The sequence below is a fragment of the Conger conger genome, chromosome 7 (assembly GCF_963514075.1).
Source record: "Conger conger chromosome 7, fConCon1.1, whole genome shotgun sequence".
Lineage (NCBI taxonomy): Eukaryota > Metazoa > Chordata > Actinopteri > Anguilliformes > Congridae > Conger > Conger conger.
Genome location: NC_083766.1, coordinates 2,144,089 through 2,162,589, shown reverse-complemented (window position 1 = coordinate 2,162,589; position 18,501 = coordinate 2,144,089). Strand labels below are relative to the sequence as shown.

General features: G+C 46.5%; 1 protein-coding gene across 2 annotated transcripts in view; it reads right to left on the bottom strand.

Moving 5' to 3' along the window:
- The window catches only part of LOC133132416 (serine/threonine-protein kinase PAK 3), a 37,106-nt gene extending 37,075 nt beyond the window's left edge, over window positions 1-31 (bottom strand). For both annotated transcript variants that reach the window (XM_061247858.1, XM_061247859.1), the window contains exon 1: window positions 1-31. This exon is cut by the window's left edge and continues 105 nt beyond it. The gene's annotated coding sequence lies outside the window, so the exon portion shown is untranslated.
- Between the last annotated feature and the right edge of the window lie 18,470 nt (window positions 32-18,501).

The window sequence follows — 18,501 nt, the reverse complement described above, 5'->3', positions numbered from 1 at the left end:
CGGCTCCTGACCCCAGACCCTGGCTCCTCCAGCAGGCAGGATGCTTCAGTGGCTGTTCGCTGTTCCCTAGCCCATGATGTCATCCTGCCGGTGCAGCCCATTGGCTGGCTGTAAACCTGGTAATAATGCTAACAGCGCTGGGGGGAGAGGCAGACGCCATTGGTCTCCTGTTTCAGGGCCAGGAACCGCTGAGTTTCACACTGAAGAGGGAGGCTGGATTTTCTTTTTCCCTCTCTCCCTCTCTCCCTCGCTCTCTCCCTCTGTCTTTCACTCTCTCTCTCGCTTTCTCTTCCCCTCTTGTTCTCTCCCTCTCTAACTCTTTCTTTTTTCTTTCTCTTTTTGCCTCTTGTTTTTGGTTTTATAATAATAATCATAATGTGTTATTCAGCTGACATCCAAAGCGACTGACAGTTGATTACACTAAGCAGGGGACAAGCCCTGCCAATATTTATTTGTTTGATTGACTTTCTATTTAGCAACATTAGCACTGTCCACCAAAGCAAATTGCAAATGTAAGTTGCCTGTGCTATAACTAGTGTACTCGTATAACTATAAAATGTGTTGCATCAATTTTAAATGTGAAGTGTGTTAAGCAGACGGGCCAAAGCTTTAGAACAGCAACCTGACGTGAGAGAGAACATTTACAGGGATTTTTAGGTCTTGTCTTTGCACATGACCACCGTTTGAGACCATGGCAGAGAAACCTGTCTGCACTGTGTTCTACAGCAGCCCAGAGAGACACCCTGCTCAAAAAGAGCTTGAGTTAGAAAACAGACAAGCTACAGGCACTAGCAGGTTGACCAAATGGTAGATGGACTGCCTTCATATCGCGCTTTTATCCGAAGCGCTTTACAATTGATGCCTCACATTCACACACACACACACACACCAACCGCGATAGGCTGCCATGTAAGGTACCAGTGCGTTTTATTTTTGTGTTTAGGCGTCTTGCTCGGGGACACTTCAACACACCCAGACGACTGCTCATACCTCCTGAGCTAATGTGGGTTCAGCTCATACCTCCTGAGCTAATGTGGGTTCAGCTCACACCTCCTGAGCTAATGTGGGTTCAGCTCACACCTCCTGAGCTAATGTGGGTTCAGCTCACACCTCCTGAGCTAATGTGGGTTCAGCTCGTACCTCCTGAGCTAATGTGGGTTCAGGTCACACCTCCTGAGCTAATGTGGGTTCAGCTCACACCTCCTGAGCTAATGTGGGTTGAGCTCACACCTCCTGAGCTAATGTGGGTTGAGCTCATACCTCCTGAGCTAATGTGGGTTCAGCTAGTACCTCCTGAGCTAATGTGGGTTCAGCTCACACCTCCTGAGCTAATGTGGGTTGAGCTCACACCTCCTGAGCTAATGTGGGTTCAGCTCATACCTCCTGAGCTAATATGGGTTCAGCTCATACTTCCTGAGCTAATGTGGGTTCAGCTCATACCTCCTGAGCTAATATGGGTTCAGCTCATACCCAGTAAGACCAGCTTGCCCAGTTCAGTCTCCTCGCTGGTCCAGCACTAAGGCTGGCTCGGGCGGCGACATCAAACCGAATTATCGCCGCCCTCCCCTGATTTGCCTATGATGTCATCTTTTTTCCCCTGCACACCTGCGATTGGCTGGCTGACCCAGCATCTGCACGCATCTCAAGGCTAGTGCCTCTTGCCTGAGGTGTAGACCTATCAGAGTGGCTCTGAATCAGGGCTGGTTGTCGTGACAACCCGTGTAATGTCAGTTCCTCGTCCATGGGTAATTCTTGCATTGCTGGTGCATTTTATTGTTGTTTTTTTAAACAGCGGTTTGGACCCTCCAGCCTACCCATTGGCATAATGTTTTACCTGCAAACATATAAAATCATATACCAGTAAACCCTGTATTGACAATCTCATGTTATGAGAAGGGGAAGTTTTAAAAACACGTGACGTTGTCACGGTATACATTTCTGTCTGCACAATACAACACCAGTCATGTAAAAGTAATTTATTCGGTGTATGTTTACAGATAAAATCTCATTCGCAGTGTACATATTGGAGGGATTGTTATGTACGCGACTGGAGAACACGTTTAAGCAGCTTTTAAGCATATGTACAGTAGCCAATTGCTTCGCTTTCTGGTTCGAGATAACAAATATAATTCTATCAAATATGCTGCCTGACCAGTTTATTAATATTTAATTGACTTGCGTCCCCAGGGCAACGAGCAGTCTCAGATCAAACAGGAGGCTGACACTCTCAGGGGGATATGGAGCAGCCCTTGCGCTAGGAGCACCTCTCTGAATCTAAATGATAAAATCATATATACTGTGTGAGCAACACAAGCCATTCATCTTCAAATGGGAAGCAGAAAGGTTACGGTCTAATTACATATCGGCAAATAAAGTATATGTGTGAAATATATTTATTTTGAGACACTAAATAATATAGATTGTGTACATATGTAGATATATAGCAATGAACAAATGATTTACACATCTGCTTGTGAATTTGCGAACGCAAAAATGCACAAAACAACGAAATGATTGCTCTTGCTTCATAATGAACGCCCTGACCTGTTTAGGTTTAAATTTAACTGGCAGTTCAGACATTTATTTTGGTGTCTGCTCGAGGCACAGAGATGGTGGCCAGATGGCTTAATCTGTCTCCTGAGTTATAGGAGACAGACTCATCAGTTCAGCAGGGGGGTACTCTCGGCAATTATTCCCAGTGAACACATACTGTGTGTGTGCGTGTGTGTGTGTGCGTGTGTGTGTGTGTGTAAGTGTGTATGAGTGTGTGTGTGTGTGTGTAAGTGTGTATGAGTGTGTGTGTGTGTGTGTGTGTGTGTGTGTGTATGTAAGTGTGTATACGTGTGTATGTGTGTATGCATGTGCTTGTGTATGCATGTGTGTATGTATGTGCGTGTGTATGCACGTGTGTATGTGTGTGTGTGCACGTGTGTATGTGCATGTCCATATTTATGTGTGTGTGTTATATACAGAAGAGTTGCTGTTAGATTTCTCAGTGACTAACAGGCCCCAGAACAACAGCAGAAGTAGGTGTCAAGAGGATCACAGAGACAGAGTATCAGAGTATAAGTGCATGGATCATTCTTAATACACCTCACAAATCATGTGACCTTGACTCATCCTCTATGCTGGAGGACAACCCTTTCATACAACAACTACAGAGTATTTAAATACAGCGATAATCCAGATTCATCATGGTAAATTTCTTATGGTAAATTCCGTAGATTCATTGTGATAAATTCGGCAGTTCACGGTTGTTCAAATCAAGCTGATCGGGAGAGAGACGAGTCATTCTGTCATTGCCCAGCCAGACGCTTTCAGCTGCTCTGTCTCAGTCCAGAATGTGGTCGTCTGACCTTATGAAGACAGGCCTGACCTTTCCGGCAGTGGATGAAATCAGTAATGCATGTGGACACACATAACCTTGCAGGCATCAGACGGCAACCGGCATACATTACTGCAGCTCATTTCAGCCGAACATGACAGGTCATCACTGTTCTGGCCCCTGCGTCTCCCGCTATATGGTCATCCAGAGTGGAAAGGCCAGTCTATCGTCCAGCGACAGAGTGTCGCTGCGACCAACAACGTGCAACGGATGCCACTAGTCGCAGTGAAGTTCGCTTTTTACTCTGGGTGACTGGAGTGCGTTTATACTTTTTGCTAAGGACAACGATCACAATCTAGTCGGGCGAAAAAAGAACATTCATGAACATTCTGCGATTTCAGACGAACGACACTCTATCACCTGTGGGGCAACCTGTAGCCTAGTGGCTAAGGTACATGACTGGGGCAGCCTGTAGCCTAGTGGCTAAGGTACATGACTGGGGCAACCTGTAGCCTAGTGGCTAAGGTACATGACTGGGGCAGCCTGTAGCCTAGTGGCTAAGGTACATGACTGGGGCAACCTGTAGTCTAGTGGCTAAGGTTCATGACTGGGACAGCCTGTAGCCTAGTGGCTAAGGTACATGACTGGGGCAACCTGTAGCCTAGTGGCTAAGGTACATGACTGGGGCAACCTGTAGCCTAGTGGCTAAGGTACATGACTGGGGCAACCTGTAGTCTAGTGGCTAAGGTACATGACTGGGACAGCCTGTAGCCTAGTGGCTAAGGTACATGACTGAGACAGCCTGTAGCCCAGTGGCTAAGGTACATGACTGGGGCAGCCTGTAGCCTAGTGGCTAAGGTACATGACTGGAGCAGCCTGTAGCCTAGTGGCTAAGGTACATGACTGGGGCAGCCTGTAGCCTAGTGGCTAAGGTACATGACTGGGGCAGCCTGTAGCCCAGTGGCTAAGGTACATGACTGGGGCAGCCTGTAGCCTAGTGGCTAAGGTACATGACTGGGGCAACCTGTAGTCTAGTGGCTAAGGTACATGACTGGGGCAGCCTGTAGCCTAGTGGCTAAGGTACATGACTGGGGCAGCCTGTAGCCCAGTGGCTAAGGTACATGACTGGGGCAGCCTGTAGCCTAGTGGCTAAGGTACATGACTGGGGCAACCTGTAGTCTAGTGGCTAAGGTACATGACTGGGGCAACCTGTAGTCTAGTGGCTAAGGTACATGACTGGGGCAGCCTGCAGCCTAGTGGCTAAGGTACATGACTGGGGCAGCCTGTAGCCTAGTGGCTAAGGTACATGACTGGGACAGCCTGTAGCCTAGTGGCTAAGGTACATGACTGGGGCAACCTGTAGTCTAGTGGCTAAGGTACATGACTGGGGCAACCTGTAGTCTAGTGGCTAAGGTACATGACTGGGACAGCCTGTAGCCTAGTGGCTAAGGTACATGACTGGGGCAGCCTGTAGCCTAGTGGCTAAGGTACATGACTGGGGCAGCCTGTAGCCTAGTGGCTAAGGTACATGACTGGGACAGCCTGTAGCCTAGTGGCTAAGGTACATGACTGGGGCAGCCTGTAGTCTAGTGGCTAAGGTACATGACTGGGGCAGCCTGTAGCCTAGTGGCTAAGGTACATGACTGGGGCAGCCTGTAGCCTAGTGGCTAAGGTACATGACTGGGACAGCCTGTAGCCTAGTGGCTAAGGTACATGACTGGGGCAGCCTGTAGTCTAGTGGCTAAGGTACATGACTGGGACAGCCTGTAGCCTAGTGGCTAAGGTACATGACTGGGGTAGCCTGTGGCCTAGTGGCTAAGGTACATGACTGAGGCAGCCTGTAGTCTAGTGGCTAAGGTACATGTCTGGGACAGCCTGTAGCCTAGTGGCTAAGGTACATGACTGGGGCAGCCTGTAGCCTAGTGGCTAAGGTACATGACTGGGGCAGCCTGTAGCCTAGTGGCTAAGGTACATGACTGGGGCAGCCTGTAGCATAGTGGCTAAGGTACATGACTGGGGCAGCCTGTAGCCTAGTGGCTAAGGTACATGACTGGGGCAGCCTGTAGCCTAGTGGCTAAGGTACATGACTGGGGCAGCCTGTAGCCTAGTGGCTAAGGTACATGACTGGGGCAGCCTGTAGCCTAGTGGCTAAGGTACATGACTGTGAGCTGGAAGCTTGGTGGTTCAAGCCCCGGTGCAGCTGTGATAAGATCCACACTACTGTTGGGCCCTTGAGCAAGGCCCTTAACCCCACATTGCTCCAGTCTAATCAGCTGCAAGTCGCTTTGGATAAAAGCATCAGCTAAATAACCCAATTATTATTATTAAAAAATTGAACTGGCCTTTAGAGTTTCAGCCAAATCGTATTCTTGGGTTTAACTCTCAGATTGCGGTACTGATACTCTGCATATTCCCTCCGGTGGACCATGTCAGTGGATTCTGGTCTGTGGCAGTACCATCTGTGCCCTGGACGCTCCTCTCTATCCGCTAAAAAGACATACAGGAGAACAACAAAGAACGATGCCGCCTGATCATTGCCTGACTCAGCTGGCAGACACCCTGCTCTCTCTCCACCTCAGCTGGGGTGTGGTGAGTGTTCTGGCACAAAATGGCAGCCGTGCATCACCCAGGTGGGTGCTACACATGTGTGGAGTTTCCCTCACAGCACTGAAAGTGCCTTGAGTGTCTCAAAAAGCGCTATATAAATGTAATGATCTATCTATCTATCTATCTATCTATCTATCTATCTAACGATTCAGGAATGACTTATGATTAATTAGTTATTAGTCATCAGAATAGAGAAATACAGCAGATTACAGACGGGATCTCCAGTGGCCTTCACGTCACTTTTAACCTGATGTATGAAAAGTGTAGAAATGACCCTTCCGCAGTGGCCTTTCGTAATGAGCTGTACCTTTATGCGTTACTGTTATAACCCCCCCCCCCCCCCCCCAGTGGCCTTTCTGATGCAGCCCCCTTCCACATCCAACCCCAACAGCCGCTGATGGTTGCTGTGGTAACCACCAGACGTCCTCAGTCCATGGAGGATCAGGCCACCGGCATCATAAGGGATGGGGAGGGGGCTGGGTGCCATAGTAACATAGGGCTGGGTGCCATAGTAACATAGGAGTGGGTGTCATAGTAACAGGGCTGGGTGTCATGGTAACAGGGCTGGGTGTTATAGTGACATAGGGCTGGGTGTCATGGTAACAGGGCTGGGTGTTATAGTGACATAGGGCTGGGTGTCATGGTAACAGGGCTGGGTGTTATAGTGACATAGGGCTGGGTGTCATGGTAACAGGGCTGGGTGTTATAGTGACATAGGGCTGGGTGTCATGGTAACAGGGCTGGGTGTTATAGTGACATAGGGCTGGGTGTCATGGTAACAGGGCTGGGTGTTATAGTGACATAGGAGTGGGTGTCATAGTAACATAGGGCTGGGTGTCATAGTAACATAGGGCTGGGTGTCATGGTAACAGGGCTGGATATCATAGTAACGTAGAGTTGGGGGGCTATAGTAACAGGGCTGGGTGTCATGGTAACTTATGGCCGGGTGTCACAGTAACATACTTACATGGCTAGTAGTGCACTATGGGGGGAGTCAGGGTCAGGTAGTCGGTAGCACCAGACCGGCGCACTGTGTATTCTCACCCCCCTCCCCCAACACACACACACACACACACACACATGCACATGCACACGCACACACGCACACACACTAGCCACACCCCCCAGCCTCCCAGAGAAAGTGGGGGGAAATCTCAGCTGGTTGCCATGGAAACCAGCCACCCTGCCGCCCACTTGAACGGCTGCTGCATTAGCATCAGATTTGCAGCCAGATGAGCCGGGGGGGCTCCCCATGACCCACACATCATGACCAGCACTTCAGTGGACACAGCGTCATGCGCTGTCTGTGTTAAACAAGCGCCAGGTCGCTCTACCAATTCAGCTACAGCCCTCTCTCTGCCCTGGTACAGAGCCCTGCACCCTCTCTCTCTCTCTCTCTCTCTCTCTCTCTCTCTCTGCCCTGGTACAGAGCCCTGCACCCTCTCTCTCTCTCTCTCTCTCTCTCTCTCTGCCCTGGTACAGAGCCCTGCACCTTCTCTCTCTCTCTCTCTGCCCTGGTACAGAGCCGTGTGTCTGCATCCCTTCCTGGAGACAGCCACAGTATATACTGATGCTCCAGCGGCAGGGTGGAGAGCAGGGCAGTCTGATTTCACAGGGCCCTGACGGCCGCCTGTAGATCTGGCTGTAGTGAGAAACAGGATGACCTCTAGCAGGGCTGTCCAATCATGTGCCATGGAGGGCCGAGAGCATGCATATTCTAACCAATCACAACACCGGCCGATTTCACCAATGAGTTCCCTGCTCTCTAGTCGAAGGTGAGTTGATTCGTGAAAACGTGAGTTGATTCGTGAAATTCATTGATTCGGCAGTCCTGCATCTATAGTTTCAAGGGCTGCTCATTTTTCATTTTGTAGTAAATATGTTGGGCCATCTCGTTATTAACACAAAACATTGGTCAGTAATGTATGTTTTCTTCCTTAATTCTGTATTCATGGCTAAGGACCTAGCTATAAAGATGTATGGAGAACACCAGTACACATACTGTGTGAATAAATAAACCCACATGAAAATCAAAGCTAAAATAGTACTACATTGGCTTAAGATTATTGACAATGGATACAAATTATACATAATAAATAGAAGAAAACGCATAGCACAATATACTCTCACTGTAAGCTAGAAACATCTTCAAGACTCATTGCATTTTCATGAGTGGGGGATACTTATATCTAGCTTTGAGATTGTGTTCTGAACCCATTATTATTATGTCTGTGAGGTGAACCGTTTGTTCCTTGAGGCAGGACAGTGGCATGTAACAAACAGTGAATTTGTGTCACAAGGCCCGTTGGGCTCATTCAGAACCGGTCACGCCATCATCATGAATTCCACTGTCCAACTATAGAGTCCAGAAATACTGATCAAGCATTTTGGTTCTGCTGTACAGCCTCTTGTTCAATCTAAAGCCCCTGTCTCACAAACAATAGCTAAAAAAGGGGGAATCGTGACTAGCTTAGTGACCCCGTTCACACACCACCATAACATAACCGAACATAATGGAGAGAACAGGCCATTCAGCCCGGCAGTGTTCCTCTGTTCCCACCACTAAAGTGTACCTGCTGTTTAGTGCGCCTAAAAGCTGAATAGTCTCTAGCACCATATCAAGCCTGGTGTTGAAAACCCCCAGTGTTTCTGCCTCCACTACATGTCCTGGCAAGCTATTCCACACAGTGACCACTCGCAGTGTGAAAAAATACGACCTAATATCTGTGCGGGATTTCTCCTCAGACAATTTTCATTTATACCCGCCTCGGTCTTCTCTGAAGAATTGCCTGCAGTTCACTTTGTTATTTTAAGTTTAAAAGCCCGAATCACGTTGATTTGCGCCCTTTCACACATCGCAGACGAAGAGACGACTGAAAGCAGGACGCTACACGTCACTCTTACGGTTTTCAGCATCTTTCTTGGTCATAGCACTCGAAAAATGGAGGACGAAACAAACAGAGCAGAGCCTGCAAGTGCTTCGATTAAAAATGTTTTTGAAGTAATAAAGCACAGAAATAATACAATAATACATGATTCACCCAGATGGTCAATGAAATGTGTTGTTTATGTGTGCATTGCAGAAGCTTTTGTCCCAGCTCCCCTTCTCACCATTCTCCTGACCCACCTCCAGTGCTACAGCCCAGTCCCAGGGCTGTTTGGGATTCAAACCAGCAACCTCTCAGTTACAAAGCCCAATTGTTTTTGTGTTTCGTGTCATACATCATGGTGTCCCTTGTATCCAAAGGAATATTTATTACAGATACATTCACAGCAAGCAAAAAAACGTACACTCATTCACACCAGCAATATTCACACTACAAATAAGGCACCTTAACCCGGTACTGTACTGTAATCCTGTAAGGCATACGTTATGATCTTAGCTACATGCAAGGCAAGACCTGATGTTGATCTGACATACACCAATTACATTTTAGAACCAGCTGTGTGTTGACGAAATATAATATATCCACCAGATCTGTTTCCCCATAAATGCATTATCTTCAGCAGTGGGGGTAATAGTTAAAGCCAGGCAATTTCAGGGTTCATTACCAAAACAACAACAAAGGGTCCCTGTGCCTAAACGGTGTGTATTTATTTTCAGATGTAAAATCAATACTGAATAAGCGGATGAGCCGTGTGTATAAAGGTGAATAACACGGCATCCCCTTCACAATCATTAACGTTTCAGCAGAGGATTTTCTCCATTTCCGACACCGGTAATAATCACCGGCAATATGTCAATACATTCAAATATACAACTGGGTGCAACTGCAAGTCTGAAGCAAACATTTTTCACCATCACCAGATTTTACATTCTGAGGCCCCCGATACGGACCTGTCAGCCGGATGAAACGGGACGGACTCTGCCGCGGGGAGTCTGAGCCTGTGTTTAAAATCACAGGTTCGTATCTGCTGGGCGTTCAGAGCGGGGCCCTGTACGATGCGGCGGGCGACCGCTGCCTTGCGTGTTGACATTAGCCTTTATCAGGGAGCTGATTGGCAGATGGTGCTGAATGTGAAGGAGGGCTCATTACGGCCCCCCCGCGGGTCTGGGGGGGGGGGGGGGGGGGAGAGCGCTCTCCATGCTGTGACTGCTCGTTCCCTATTTTTAAATACTAAATAAACAGCCTATTAGCCGTCCTCTGCAATCACCTGGCTTAGTGTAGCACACTTTACCTCACTCTCTCAGAACAAGGATAAGAAGACCAACAGATGTAACCTGGGTGTTACCCTATAGGTACAAAGGTCTTTCACCCCAGCTCAGCGATACTTAATCACTTTGTACCTTTTTGCTTGTAAGAGATGCCCAAACAGGTTCCCAATTAGAACATGGTACCTTCTGGGTATGTTTGGTATAGATGTTCCTTAAAGAACAAAAATGTACCTCCACCGTACCTGTATTTCTGAGAGTGCCCTGTACACTACTGTAGTAAACTGCTTTGAGCTGCAAGCAAATATCCATTAACGGGTGATCGCTGCTTCCTGGCCAAGCTTGGAGTATCACTCACGCCCGTACAGTTCTTAGCAGCTTCCGCGACACAACAGGCGAAGAAAATGGTGTGAAGAGCGTGTAAAAACGTCACAAACGTGAATTATCAAAGGGGAAGCCGTGAGCATAAAGGTATAAACTGGCGCGTTAATGAGAAAGGAGTCTCATACATTAATCATACTTTGCCCCGGGCAATGTCACGCAACCCTCCCGCAGACAGGACGTTAAGATGAAGAGCCATATGCCTCCTCTTTTCTCCCTCGTTGAGCGCCAAACGTGCGTTCAAGACATAGACAGTAATGAGGTTCAAGATGGCAGAAGTTAGCTGACGTTCACCAACATACTCACTTTTTTTTTTCTGTTCGCCACAAACATTAGCTTACAGTTTGAAAAGGTAGTGCACCGCAAACAAAAATAGTTACTGATAGGGAAAACTTTTTGACAATTGTGTCATAACACAATGTAATATTTGTTCGTACTTTTAAAAAGAAATCACAGGTAAGCAACCAATCAGCTAATCGTTCAGCAGTAACTGTTTGCTGCAAACCTAGTTCACCACAAATGTTCAAATGTGTTCAGCTGTGGTGGCAGGTATGAAAGTACAGTATGTCTTCTGTCATAAAGGCAGGTCACATGATGTTCTGGATTTCATCTGTTTTCTCCACCATTTACCAGGCTGACGGTTGTAAAAGCTTTTCTTCATTTTCTTCCAAACACAAATGTCAAATATCCTTAACTGCTTTCGTGTGAATTAGAAGAATAATTACCAGAAAGATTTCCTTGAATGTCAGGTCTAATGCTCTCTGGTTGTTTTAATACTGGTAGGGCAATTCTGAACGGAACCACATACACTCACTGAGCACTTTATCGTGTACTTATTGGACTATTTTTTACTTATTACTTCTGCTGCTGTAGCTTATCCACTTAGATGTTTAGCACATTGTGTATTCAGAGATGCTCTTCTGCATACCACTGTTGTAATATGCAGTTATTTGCATTTCTGTCACCTTCCTGTGGGCTTTGGCCAGTCTGGCCCTTCTCCACGGACCTCTCTCATTAACAACATGTTTTTGGATGTTTTTTGTTTTTTTGCACCATTCTCTGCAAACTCTGGTGAAAGATCAGCAGTTTCTGAGATAGTCAAACAAACCCTGTCTGGCACCTATAATCACATTTGGTGTGAAAAACAGCTGAACCTCTTGACCATGCTTTTATGCATTTAGTTGCTGCTACGTGATTGGCTGATTAAATATTTGCATTAACAAGCTGGTGTATAGGTCTACTGAATTAAGTGGTCACTGAGTGTATATTAGAATTCCCTTTATGGCAATTTAAATATAAAGGATTACCTACTGCAGTGTAGAAAAATTAAGTACCAAAAACTATGTGTCCCTGAAAAGCAGATTAATGCACATCAACGTGGCATAATAAACGTGATGTCCCTGTGTTCACTCCTTACAGCTAGGAGAAGGAAAATATCCCGAAATAAATTCACAAGAACATGTTTGCAATTATATCTTGGATACGGTTTTGTAATTGAGAATGTCACAGCCATTCAGCGTGTGCACTGTAATATGTGAATAATTTATTTATCCTCGCAGAACAATTATGAGAAGCCAGTCCGAGCCGCTGGCCTTGTCTTGCTCATCCTAGCGAGACCGCAGAGTCGGGACGGTGTTTCCTGGTGACACAGCGGAGATAAAAATGCTAACTGCGTGCTAACACCTCCGGGGTAACTGTGTAAGCCGAACCACTCGGTGTGTACGCGGCATAACAAGGGGAAATGTATTCCTGCGCTCTTGAATAAATTGCACTGGAAGGTGAATTACCCTCCGGGATTCACAAGTACCGAAACGCATTACACTGGCTCTGGGTTCCACACCAAACTCAACAGCGTCGAACAGCACACATACTGCGCCAGACTCTCAGAATGAACTGTCCTGCAGGAAGCCAATCTGAACATGGAAACCAATTATATTTTGAAATACAAATGTGATTAAATATCGTACTGTACATACGGACACCAAATGACTTGTGCTAAAGCGTGTAACACAACATTGTCGCGTACGGCATTGATGTAACAACAACGAAGAGCATTTTATTGTCGCCCAGCTGAATGGAGGAAGTATCTTCACATCCACGGTGTCTTCCATCAGAAGGGCCTGTCTGACAGCACTCTGGGCTGCGTGGACTAACCGATGGGTTTTTGTTTAAAGCTGTCATTTGCATGGTTCATCTCAGCCATCGATCAAAGCGCGCCTCCTTGTCGACGCACGAGCTGTCCTCGACGACGGGCTTTTCTCCGGAGCGTGCGGCGCGGGGGCAGGTGCGCTCGCTCTGAGCCGCGGTGGCGATTCCCGCTCAGCCCGGGCGCGGGGAACCGGCGGTATTGCCCGGAATACCGACGGAGCGGGACGGAGAGGCGAGGAAGGGGGCTGGGAACGGCGCGAAGCAGGAGGCCTTTCGTCTTTCCGGAACGTCCCGTGAAAAGGCCGAGCGCCTCGGTCCCGTTAATGAAGCGGGTGCCGTGCTCCAGCAACACGCAGACGGCCTTTTCATGCGCACAACGCATCAATTATTCACAAATAAAAAGGCCAACGGAAAGGCTCAACGTCGCTTTTTATTCCGAAATGATGAGACATGACTGGGATTATTTAGACTGTTTAACTGTTTCCAGTCGAGACGATGTGTTGGTTTTTGTTGTTTAGACCATGTTGTTTAACTGTTTACAGTCGAGACGATGTGTTGGTTTTTGTTGTTTAGATCATGTTGTTTAACGGTGAATGAGTGTGTAATGTAAACGGTGAATGAGTGTGTAATGTAAATGGTGAATGAGTGTGTAATGTAAACAAGCACCATTCAGCCAGGGGAATCTGCACACTGCCACTGGGGAATTCTCACAGAACATCTGTCTGTCAAATCGATCGATAACGGACACACCGTTTCATCGGTCCAGCCTCCAGGATTAGAATACCCGTAGCGTAAAACAGCCATGTAAAAACAGGCAGGCTACCCCGCTGAAAACACCTTAAGATGTCTTTTTGACACTTCTTGGCGGTCATTGGCTGGTATATGGCTGGTCAAAGCTGGCCTTTAACTGGACAAAGCTGGTTAAGCTGGTAGAGTAAGCTGGTTTGACTGGTTTAAGCTGGACTTTTCAGCAGGGAAGGAAGCTCATGGATCACGAATGACCAGCAGAGACCCGCATTAATGTACACCCATTTTATCTCTTTTGCTCTGATACCGGTCTCAGGGTAAGACAGTGGGATGGGCAACTTGCACCTTTTCTGCTACAGCCATTGTATCTATGAAAGTCTCCCTGTTATCACAAGAGGGAAATTAATAATTCATTATAATTTAATGACCTAGCCGAAAGAGACATGACTGAGCAAAGCTGTCAAGTATTACGTGTGAAAAAAATATACGAGTTTGATTTTGAATGTGTTTTATTTGCATTGATATTTAATGGTGATAATGTTTGGTGACCTTGTACATACATGATCCATGGCTCACCACACACAGGAAAGGGTGCTTCAGTGAAGTGGGAGAGTAGATATAGGCTAGTACTGTGGCCATGTATGGCGTGACCTCAGAAGCCAGACTGTAACACTTGTTCCGTTCCTCATTTCTTCGCGACTGTTATGACTTTGGGGTGCCCTCTGCCCCCCCCCCCCTCCCCCAATAGCCCTCCCCCTCCCCCACTGCTCCTCCCCAGCCCCCCGCCTCAATCAAGCTCTGCGTCAATATTAATCACAGCCTGCTGTATCTGATGGCAGAAAGGCCCATAAATTCAGAGTGAGCACCAATCAGCAGTCGGGAGGGGGGCGGAAGGAGCCAATCGAGGCAGGCCCTGGCCGTGCCGACTCCGCCCCTGACAGCTGCCCTATTGTGGCAGGCCTTCCTTGCCCCAGCGGACCGGTTCAATAACTAATCTCAGCCCCAGCAGCAGAGGCGGCTATCCTGGCCACTGCGGTATGGAGAGGAGCGCAAAGCCCCCCACCCTTAATCTGCTCTTCATGGGCCAGCAGAGACTCCCCACAGCAAGCTAACACTTTCATTTAAATTATTTACTGAATCGTTCTTTTGAAATACAAGTGGTCATCTAGCCAGAATGGCTGAAGATATTGTACAAAAAAACCATCAAAAGGATAAAACACAAAAACAGCCAGAGGCTTATTTCCATTGTGGTCCCTTTAGGGGTAGAGGGGTTGTATTGTGGGGAGCGGGGGGTGGGGGGCACAGTATAATATAGCTGATTAGCGATACAACAACCATATATAGACACCTTCTGTCCTGATCAATATTTCAGCATAAAGAACAGCAGCAGCTGCAAGATTTTATACTGAAAAAAACAAATACAGTTTGAACATGGTCTTTAAAATAAAAAAGATAGGTGAAAGAGTCAGGCAGTCAGACAAAATATACTCTAAATATACAATCGTTTGATTTAGATTTGTTTTTCACTGCCTGTTAATTATATTCCAAAATATATTATTAAATATATATATAAAATATATTGCAAAATATTCCAGAGCATTCTATTAGCACCACTACAACAGCGTTCCCCAACCCGTCTCTCACAATGCAGCACTCCCAAAACTGCCATCGTCAGCCATAGGCATGAATGTTATTTCAGGGTTTAAGTGAAGCGATATGCTTTATAATGACATTTACATTGGCTTTTGTGAATGGGATTTGTTCATTTAAGTTTTTTTAAATTCTGACCTGCTCCGCCTCACTACATCAACAAATGAGCCCTTCCTGTATTCAGAGGGATTGTGGGAAATGTAGTTTCCTTGGTCAAATGGGGAAAGGATCTACAAGGCGATAGCTCATGTCCTAAAAACACATTTGAGGTCATTCCAATCCCTTATTTTTCTCTCCTTTTTTTCTTTTTCTTTCACCTTTTCTTGCCCCTAGCTCCACCCATTAGGAGAGGTGGATCCACAGGTCAATCATTTATACGTCATGCTTTAGGAAAAAAAATACTTCCATGAAGGCTACGCTCATGTTTCCTTGGGAAAAAGGAAAGTTCTGAAGTTCTTAACTTCTTCTTCTTCTAGTGCCTAGAAGGAACATTGAATGGGCTGGAATGTCTTTAAAGATGGCCGACTTCGATCGATTCCCGGGGCAGGAGCAAGAAAGAGGAGAAATATAATGATTGGAATGAGCCCATTTCACTCGAGAACAGAGGCCCAAGGAGAACTGAGGGAGCTGACGGTCATACTTGCGGAGAAGCCTCTTCTCTGCACTGCATGAGTGGAGAGAAATTCAAGTTCAAACGTTGCCTTCTCCTTCAAATATTTTCAATTCATATTTTAACAGCACCAAAAGAAACGGATTAAGTGTGTCACAACAATTTCTCTCCTGCAGAGAAGCCCAAGCCTTATTTTAATATATACTGTGTATGTAAAGCTCCTCTTTCTGGCTCACATCACCACTGGGCGGCCTGCAGTATCTATTTATAACAGAACACAGTTAGGACCGCCATCGTCGTCGAAATGAAGTCTTTTTTCTAAATCTCCCAAACATATAAAATGGATAGAAAGCAATGTGACCCCCAAACCAGTCTGACTGTATCGTGTATGTTGGTAGTGGACACTAAATAGCAGTGATAGTCTGTGCTAAAAATGTACTTTTGTAATAGTCGTTCTACATCCTCATAAACAAGCTCCTGACAGTGGGGAAGTGATGCGATGTGTTAACTGATGTGTGAATCTGTTCTGTTCTGCACAGCAGAAATGAACCTACTGCCTTTGTTATTTTAGCAGAAACTCTACGATGAATATTCAAATATTTTTCCATTCATATTTATTTGTCCCGTTTTGGATTCTGTGCTATTCGATGCCGTCGTGCTATTCGATGCCGTCGTGCTATTCAAACGACGCAGTGACACTGGCACTGTGACATCGTCGGCGATGGCCCCGTTCACCTTCAGGCCGTAGCTTCTGCTTTGTGTTCCCAACCGACCCGGCGAACGAAGAACAACAGCGGCAGCCTCCCATTAATCCTGTTTTCAAACACAGACGACAACGGACGTCCGTAACGGCAAACAGAGATTAGGGCCGGGGTCGGTCGGGCGGGCGGGCGGGCGGGCGCTTGTGTTTTGCTCGGCGCAGATACCATCGCCGGCGCCCAATTATCTCCGGCCTCGCGCGTTTAATTGGGAGACGCAGGTTGCCGCGCCGCACGAGCGTTCTGCCTGGGCTGACACCAACAAAGAAGACGCCGGCTGCGGTGTCAGAGGCCGGGCTGCTGGGAAGGGCAGATGGCGCTGGGAGGCTGCGCCGCATTAGCATGAGAATAGGGGGCCGGTTTGTTACGCCGAGCCTTTTCCCCTCAATTACATTACCGCCCTCCCCCCCCCCCCCCAAAAACCCAAATGAGCCCCTCTCCCCTTCACAAGGGACGCGGCTGTCCGCAGTAAATTGGACCACAATGAGGGACACGCCGGCAATCTGTCGACACGTGTACAGCGCTAACAATTCATTACAAAAGAGAGCAGGAGATAGCCGGCGCACCGGTCTCAGCCCCTCCCCCCACCCTCCCGCTGCGAATGTATGGTAATTGGATATGTGGCATCATCGAGTCTCAGCGATGACATAATGGATTCATTCAAGATTAAAAATGCAAACGCTCTCACGTTTGGTGGGGTGGGGGGGGATGGGAGCATATTGCAAATCTAATTTGTATTTTATTGTTTGTTAGCAGAGTTTAGCTCATTTAAAATGAATACATGATAAAAAAGGATGTTCTGGGTGTTGCCGTGCATCAATAATACATTCAGACAATCAAGATGAAGGCAGTGAACTATATCATTATATTTTATAAAATGTACATTACTATCACAAAAAGACATGCAAATGACAGAAAATATTCTTAACCTTCATGTTGTTAGGGCACTATATAAAGCTGCACAGTAGAAAAAGGATAATAATGCAAAAACAAAGGCTATATTAGTGAACGTGTTACTAATGAAAAGCACACAAAACAGGTGTGAGTTTGTCCTTGAATGCTGCTCAAGCAGTAACCAATTATATTGGACCCCGGGCAAAACCTCATGTAAAATATCTGGAATTATTTATGTGTTATCATACGGCTCGCATCCAGTGGAAAGTGCGAAAGATTATTGTCTCTTTTTCTTTCATCACAGTTTGTGCAACTCCCCTCCGGTAGATTACAGTACACTAATGGCATTTGGCAGACGCTCTTATCCAGGGCGACTTACAGTTGATTTAGACTAAGCAGGAGACAATCCTCCCCTGGAGCAATGCAGGGTTAAGGGCCTTGCTCAAGGGTCCAACGACTGGGCGGATTTTATCGTGGCTAGACTGGTGATCCAACCACCGACCTTGCGGTTCCCAGTCATGTACCTTAACCACTACGCTACAGGGTCATGTACCTTAACCACTACGCTACAGGGTCATGTACCTTAACCACTACGCTACAGGCCGCCTTATAGTGGGTGATATAAGATGCCAAGAGCCACTAAGAATCTCTCGAAGAGGGAAGTTATAAACTTGGAATACAATTTACTGTCTGGTTGCATATTTGTACATCTTGGCTTGCCAAGTGCCAATAATGTAATGTGTTTTATATGCCACATATAGCTAAAGCCCTGCTAATGCCCTACAATTATATGCTTACTTATGGAAACAATTCAAATATTATTACCAGCAAAGCATTATACACAATACACATGTGTTTGTTATTGGTAAAGAATCTAATAGTTTTCATGGTTTTCTGTGAACTTGACCACCATGGATTCTGTTTGTGATGAAGATTTTTTTTTTTTTTTTTTACAATTCACAAGCTCCTATGCCAGATCTTTACAGCGTGACCAAACAATTTCACAGATAAAACATTAATTTAATATATTTAATTGATTTTGGGTCTGCTTCAGTCTCAGTGAGGTATCATTGTTGGGATACTATACTCCCTTCAGACACAACCACACGGCGAAAAGGACCGGATGAATGCATTTGGCAGCCATGCTTGGAGCGGTCGCCTCCAACCTTCTTTAACAGGGATCGAGGCTGCCATCTTCAGGCTGTCAGGTGTAACAACCGGTTATTTC